This window comes from Juglans regia, chromosome 10, assembly GCF_001411555.2.
Source record: "Juglans regia cultivar Chandler chromosome 10, Walnut 2.0, whole genome shotgun sequence".
NCBI classification, from domain to species: domain Eukaryota; kingdom Viridiplantae; phylum Streptophyta; class Magnoliopsida; order Fagales; family Juglandaceae; genus Juglans; species Juglans regia.
The window spans coordinates 18,641,196-18,648,801 of NC_049910.1; the positions used below are offsets into that span (position 1 = coordinate 18,641,196).

A 7,606-nucleotide genomic window follows, 5' to 3' on the forward strand; every position below is an offset into this window, starting at 1 on the left:
GACGGTTTGTCTGTAGAGAGTTATAGAAGTTAAGACCATACCAATCACAAATTAATACGTAGAATTTATAGACGGTTCTAATCCTGGCCGTTTGGTCGCATGTAGAGAATCAACATTCACACGGTTTGGTCTCTCTTTCAATTCATGAAATTGGAAATTGGAAGTTTTCAGTAGCACTAGGTCCATTTCAAGTGTGAGCTTTTTCAGCAAGCTCATTAAGGTATTCTATGGCCTCATCAGGATCTTTCTGTAAGAACTCACAATTACACATCATCTCTACAAATTGACGCTCTCTAAGTGTAAGTCCTTCATAAAAATAGCTCACTAAGCCTCAATTCTCACACACATGGTGATGACACATACTCAACAACTTCTTAAACATCTCCCAAGACTGATACAAAGTCTAACTGTCCTTTTGTGCAAAGGTGCAGATTTGCCTCTTTAAAACGTTGGTCTTATCTTGGAGAAAGTATATTGATTAAAGAAGATCTGAGTCATCTCATTCCATGACCCAATAGATCATGGTCTTAGTGAGTATAACCAACTCTTAGTTCTATCCTTCAAAAAGAAAGAAAAAACTTAAGTCTCACAACGTAATTAGTTGCATTTTGACTATAAAAAAAAAAGTAACTACTTCCTCAAACTCTCTAATATGTACATATAGATTTTCATTTTCCAAGCCATGAAAAGTAGGGAGCAACTGTATCATCCCTGTTTTAAAATCTAGTTTGTGATTATTAGTTGAAAACATGATGCATGATAGTGTGGCTATGCATGTAGGGTGGAGGTAATCTTGAAGAGTTCTAGTGGGTTGATCTTCGTGTTCACTCATTTCTTCGGGACTAGATGAATTATGAAATAAAGGATTTAAAAAATTTGATTCTGACTCTAGCATAGGCCTACAAGCAAATCTACTTAAGGAGTCTCTATATTTGTGCATGCAAGGTAAAAAAATACTAATAAAATAAAATACTATGAAAAGAAAGAAGAAAAAAAATAATGCAGCAAGTTAAAAGAAGGAACGAAGTTACCACTTTTACAAACTGCTGAAAAGAAAAATTATCTAGCAATTCTTCTACAGTCTCCTTGGTAACGGCTCCAAAATTTTATTACGCCCAAACTAGTACACGGCGTTATAGTATAGTTTAAGATGTCAATCCACATGGAGTCAGAAGAAAGACAACAAGGCGCAAGCTTAAAAGAAAAGATCAGATTATAATATGACAAGAATCTGAAAATTCTACCTAAAGCACATAATTAAAATAAGATTAGGGAATGAATAAGAAGACAAGTAAAGTTTTGGGCTTCTATCAACTGGATCCAATACTATGACTTTTTTAATCCAAACGATATATACAATTAAAAATTATAGAACCGAATTCCTAATTAGAAGATATGACATTAAATTCATCTACTTTCTCAAATTTAATTATAGAATCTATTCTCCCTTTACAAACCAGGGTTTTCATATATAAAAATGAATATCAGATCTAAAGACTACCCTATGTTCATAAATAATAGTGCAACAGTAGATCACATCAATGGTATGAAAATCTTGTTTAAGTCACAATCATATATTTATAATCATATAGTTCAACAAAATTAAACCATAGCAAGATTTAATATAATTGTCTCAAACTTATAATATCTAAAATAAATAGAGAATTGAATCCTAGAATCCTAAACAATAAAACTTAACATATGAATTGAAATAAAATCAAAATATTTTCACCAATCAATTTCCACCCTAGGCTTTACCCAAGATTTAGTTCTCCATAGAAGAACTAAATAATAAAAATAGAATTTTTCTCTTCTCTAAAGTTGTGCCTCCTCCTCTCTAAAAAAACCCATTATCGTGCTAATGAAATGCTTATATAGGGTAGGAAGGAAACCCTAATGTTTTTCATATTCCTGCATACATAATCGCCTAAATTTTAGGACTCGTCTTGGCAACCATGTATGTACTTTAGATGTTCGAATTTAGAAATTCTTATTGAGACAACTTTGTAGTCCTTTAAAATAGCTTTCCACATCAAGAATAGTATCAATCTGATATTTTAGCGGAAAGTTATAATTAAAATACTAAAGTATGTACATGCTGTCATCTAACGAATTTTGGATTGACTTTTCTCTTGATCCGAATTACTCTCAAACCCCATCGTTATCCTTATTTGAAGAGTCTTACACTCTTGAAAGTTCTTAAATTGTTCCAACGTCTTCCCCACTTAAAAGTCTTTTGACTTTGACTAGGTTTGGACTTGCTCTTTTATAGACTTTGAAATGAAACATAAAAATTCTACTGATGAGTATCCTAAAGTAAATAGAAACACAATTCAAGAATACACATTAAATCCTATGATTTCTATTCACATTTTAACATTTTAGTCCAATAATATGGTATTTAGAGTGCACTTTCATACACTTATCAACATTTGAGACTTTAGTTTCGATAGGCATAATTCTATGGAATGGTTAAATGAGGGGTTTAGTTAATTTTTAGATGTACATGAGTGAGATCCAATGTGTTTACGACTATAAGTTGTTAGAGTGCGTACCAGAAGTGTTGTTTTTGGTAATATGATGGTTTGAGAGTTTATTTTCCGTTGGTGTGAAGTTATTATATTTTGTGGAGAATTCCAAATTTATTATAAGGTTTTTAATTCCAGTGTTGAGATTTATATTTTAGACTTGATTTAGACCATCGAGGTGTACAATAAAGCCCGAATGTGTATGTCTAGGGGAAATATGAGAGGCATCAGGCTTCAATATTGGAGGGTTAGAATTTTGGAATATTAGGTTTGATAAAATGATTGAAGATTGGGATAGGCATGGAATGGTGGGGGCGGATAAATATTTAGGCTTTGTTTGTGGTACTAGCAAATTTTGAGGACGAAATTTTTTCAAGGGGGAAGGATGTAACACCTGGGTCTAGCAACAAACCGTTTTCTAAAATTGTTTTCTTTTTAAGATGAGTTAGGCCCAAAATTCAAGGAAGAGCCCATTTATTTCTTTATTCACCACCATTCATGGGCCCAATTTTTTGTTATGGACCAAAAAGCCCAAGTCCATGAGATTTTCTTTCAAACCCCACGTCATGCATGGCACCAACACATCCGTTTCCACTACATGCATGCCTCTTTCTCTCTTTTTCCCTAGGGTTTTTCCCATCACTTTATTTATACATGTATAACGCACGTAGAAATCTCCCTCTATCTCTCCCACGTACAAACATTATGCCGCATTCATGTTTTAGAAACTATCGTACACCAAGTCAGCTAGATGCAGCAAGGATCACGGCAAATCCACCATCAACCCAGGCACGACTCTGGCCTCCACAGTCACATAGCAGCAATAAACAACCCCTTCACGTTGACAACCCCCTAAACCACCCCTGCATGGCCCGTACCACCTCTTCCACACGACCAACACAACCCCTGTTTTAAGCAAGGAAAAATAGCATCGAAGACCAACGTCCCTTTTAGCCACCGTGCAACGTCAAAATCCTCCACACCGTGAGCCTTCCATCCACAAACCAACATGCACTCAAGCCAATATCACCCACACCAACAACCTCTCCTCAACCTTGAACAACCGAAGGTAAACCCACGAAAGCCACCTTTGTTTTATACCACTGAAATAGGGGAAGTGCTTCCACCATGAGCCACATCGCTACGCCCCACCCCATCATCACCACACGGCACAGAAAGTGCTGCCCGGCACCTCGTGCCACCCCAAGCCATCGTTCTCGCTCGGTAAGGTCACGTCGTAACCACAGTCTCCTCTCCGATCTCTCTCACCACTTTCGGACTCTCTTCCTCTCATCACTTGGTCTCTCTCTTATCACTTTCTCTCTCTCTCAGAGACAGGTTGCTGCACTGACCACCCTCAACTGATGCCCAGACCCAACTTCGTCGCTCCTAGTCCTTCCCTCTCAGTAAGCCTTAACCATACCACTCCTTGCAGTTTGGTTTTTTTTCAAAATGGGAAGGAGTTGTTTTGCCGTAAAGTTAACAAAAAATTTTTGACGAAAGTGCAATTTTGCCCTCTGATTTTTAAACCAAAGCATGGGGAATTTTTTTAAGTTATATTTTAGTGGGTTTTTTTTTATGTTGAGCCTAAGTCTTTTTGTAGGAAATTATTGGATTTTTTTTATGTGTACTCTGGCTCATTTTTAAATTAGTCTAAGAAGTGGTTTGACAGAAAATAGTTAAGGTTTTTAAATTACTGTTGGCATTAAGGTCTATAGAATTTAGAGTTTATGTCTTGGTTAGGAAAAATTGAGTAAAAATTGATGTATTCGAAATTTGATGATATTTTAGGGCTTAGAGGAATTTAGATTTATAGAAAAATAGGTTACTTAATATTTCAGGTTTAAGAATCGAATTAAGTGTTTGATTGAAATTTATGGGAGTTTATTGACAATTTTATAGGTGACGATTGATTTTCGTTCATTACTGCTGTGGAGAAATTTTAATAAATTAAGAAGTTTAGGTAAACGGGATTCATATGTTAGACTTTACATAAAATAAAATGATTTGGGGTTGATTTTATGAAAAACATATATGCTTTGTTATGAAAAGAAAATTGAAATAATCTCAGTTATTTATTCTGCATTACTCATGAAATTCTATATAAGAATAAAGTATTTTCCGGCATGACCGGTGCAGACATGAGCTATTTTTGCACGTTGTTTCTGAACTGTGCAAAAGAGAGCGAATATGAAATTTTGTACATAAAATTACATTTTTGTGATCTGATTTCGTTCTGTTATGAAGATGTTCTATACTCTGATATGATATGATGAAATTTCTGAAAACCTCTGGCATGACATTCTATTTTTGATTCTGTTTCATTCTGACCTTACCACTAGTGTAAAACTGTGGCCTCCGTTTGAGTTGATACCAACTTTTCTATTTTTGATGCACCCACTTTGGAAGCAAAGTGGTTTTATACGCGGTCGTTCCTGTGTGCACTAATAATTGTTATTTTTATGGGATTTTATTATTCTTTTATTTATAAGAGTCACTTTTCCTTTAATTCTATTTTATTTATATGTATTTTTTTTCTTTTCTTGGATTTGAAGGAATGAGAAGATTTAGTACAAAATGAGAGCATTTTGGTACAAAAGAAGAAACTACGGATTCAGACCGACGAGAGGTAACGAGATTAGAATAGAGTCGAGGAGATTTGGACTAGAAGTCTTGTCCCATGGGCAGCAAAGATATTTCTCTTGCCCAAATGGCGAGAAGACTTTCATCTCGGTAGGTGAGGAGACTCAATGGCAACCAGAATTGGCGACAAGAGTTAGGCGTTGAGAGATATAATTTACTTCCAGGGTGCGAAGACTTGGCGCAAGGCTTTGGGCGACTAGTCTAAATGACCAACTTAAAAAACCAACCAAAACGACATCTTGGGCAAAAACGAGACAAAAGGCGAGCAGTTTTACCACTTGGTAACTTGGCGAGAAGGCTCTATCATCCTAACCGAGAGTCTTTCTACGCCCGTTCGTTTTTGACCTCCACGCTAGTTATATTCAGCACATGAAATCTACTTGGTGTAATAATTTCTCTCGACAAGGATCAATCTGTTGCTGACCACCAAATCCGAGTTTTGAGTTTGGCAATCAATTTGTTGGTGACCAAATCCTCCCGAGTTCCGAAATTCAAACCACATATCACTGAATCTTTCATTTTAGATAATTTTAATATTTGTGGGATAATTACCTTTTATATTAACATCTATCTTTAGAAACTATTTTCTAGATTTTTAGGCTAGATTGTAGCCGCAATTATTTTGTTTCCGGATTTGAATTTTGATAGCAATTTAATCTCATCTTATGGGATGAATAAAGGGGTTTGAAGTCTGAATCTGAGTCTAAATCTGAGTTTGAGAGTCTGAGTTTTAGAGTTTCGGAATTTACTCTTCAAGTGTTCTTTCAAGGAGGCAAATTTGGGGGAGTAGAGGTGAGAGCCGCATTCTTCATTAAATGACTCCAACGAAGAATACTAGTTTTATTGTTCTTCTTTTTAATTTCATTATGAACTAATTTTATTTGCTAGAACTTTGATGTAACCTATAAGTGAACACACAATTTATATTTTAAGTTATTTTATTTTCAATATTTCCATAGTTGAGTATTTATTTTTTGTTCTTAATTCTTACAATTTTCTAGCTAACTATTGTTCGAAAGTAGAGATATTTTACTGCGATTAGTGTGATTTCAAGAAAAATCCAAAGAACTTAATAAGTCTCCAATTAGTTAAATACACATAGAGATATGAAGTTATTAGTTTGAGATATTTTTGGTATTGTTCGAGAGAAAATATTGAATAGTTAAGGGATTTTTATCATCAACTTGAGATAATTTGAATTTATGACAAGGAAAAATAAATTATGTGAAATTTTTTAGGTGAAATCAAATGCTCTAGATCTATTCTTATTATATTTAAAATCTTAATTTTAATATTATTCTCTTTAATTTAATTTAGATAATTCATTCTTCAAATTTCTGTTTTTCAAATATTAATTAATTTAGTCAATTTCAATACTCAATAATATAACTATTCTTTGTGGGTTCGATATCTGTTTTCTTTAAAACATTTTATTACTTATTAGGATTCTGTGCACTTGCAGATATATTTTTATCATAATAAGTTTTTTGCGCCATTACCAGAGAATAGTTATTTGTTATTGATATTGATACCAACTAGATTTTTAATACTTTGGATTTTATTTTATTTTAAAAAAAATTGGTTTAAATTAGATCTCCATTTGGTTTTTCTTTTCAGCAATCATAAGTTTATGCCCCAATCTAAATCATTAGAGAGTACACCTTTCAATCCCAAAATTGAAAGAACCTTATGTCGGATCAATAAAGAGAAGAAGAAAGAGATAGCCACCTCCAAATTTAATATGGCCGACCAGGAGCACAAGGCGTTAAGAGACTATCGATGCCCTTGGTCAATTGGGCGACATCTAGTATAAGGCAGCCAATTATACAAGCCAATAACTTCAAGATCAAGTCAGCCATCATTCAAATGATTCAACAAACTGTCCAGTTTGGGGGCTTTCATAAGAGGATCCTAATGTCCATATCGCAAATTTCTTAGAAATTTGTAATACTTTTAAACACAACGGAGTGACCGATGATGCAATCCGATTGAGACTTTTTCCTTTCTCACTTAGGGAGAAAGCAAAAACTTGGTTGAACTCTTTGCCGACAGGCATCATCACCACCAAGGAGGAGTTGGCACAAAAATGCTTAGCAAAATATTTTTGTCCGGCCAAGACAGCAAAGTTAAGGAATGATATCACTACCTTCACCTAATTTGAGGGTGAATCATTATATGAGGCGTGGGAGAGATAGAAGGATTGATTGCGCAAGTGTCCACATCACGATCTCCCCACCTGGCTTCAAGTACAGACATTTTACAATGGTCTAGGACCCATAAGTTGATCTATGGTTGATGCGGCATTAATGAGTAAGACCCATGAAAGCATATATGGACTTCTGGAAGAATTGGCATCCAAAAACTATCAATGGTCCGCTGAGAGAGCAATGTCAAGAAAGACGGCTAGAGTCTTTGAACTTGATTCTATTACTACA

The 7,606-nt window shown here is 34.7% G+C and overlaps 1 non-coding gene across 1 annotated transcript; it reads right to left on the bottom strand.

The window, feature by feature from the left end:
- Window positions 1-7,294: 7,294 nt before the first annotated feature.
- Window positions 7,295-7,401, bottom strand: LOC118349796. Its single transcript, XR_004802710.1, has one exon. It is a non-coding gene; the product is annotated as a small nucleolar RNA R71 (small nucleolar RNA).
- Window positions 7,402-7,606: the final 205 nt, after the last annotated feature.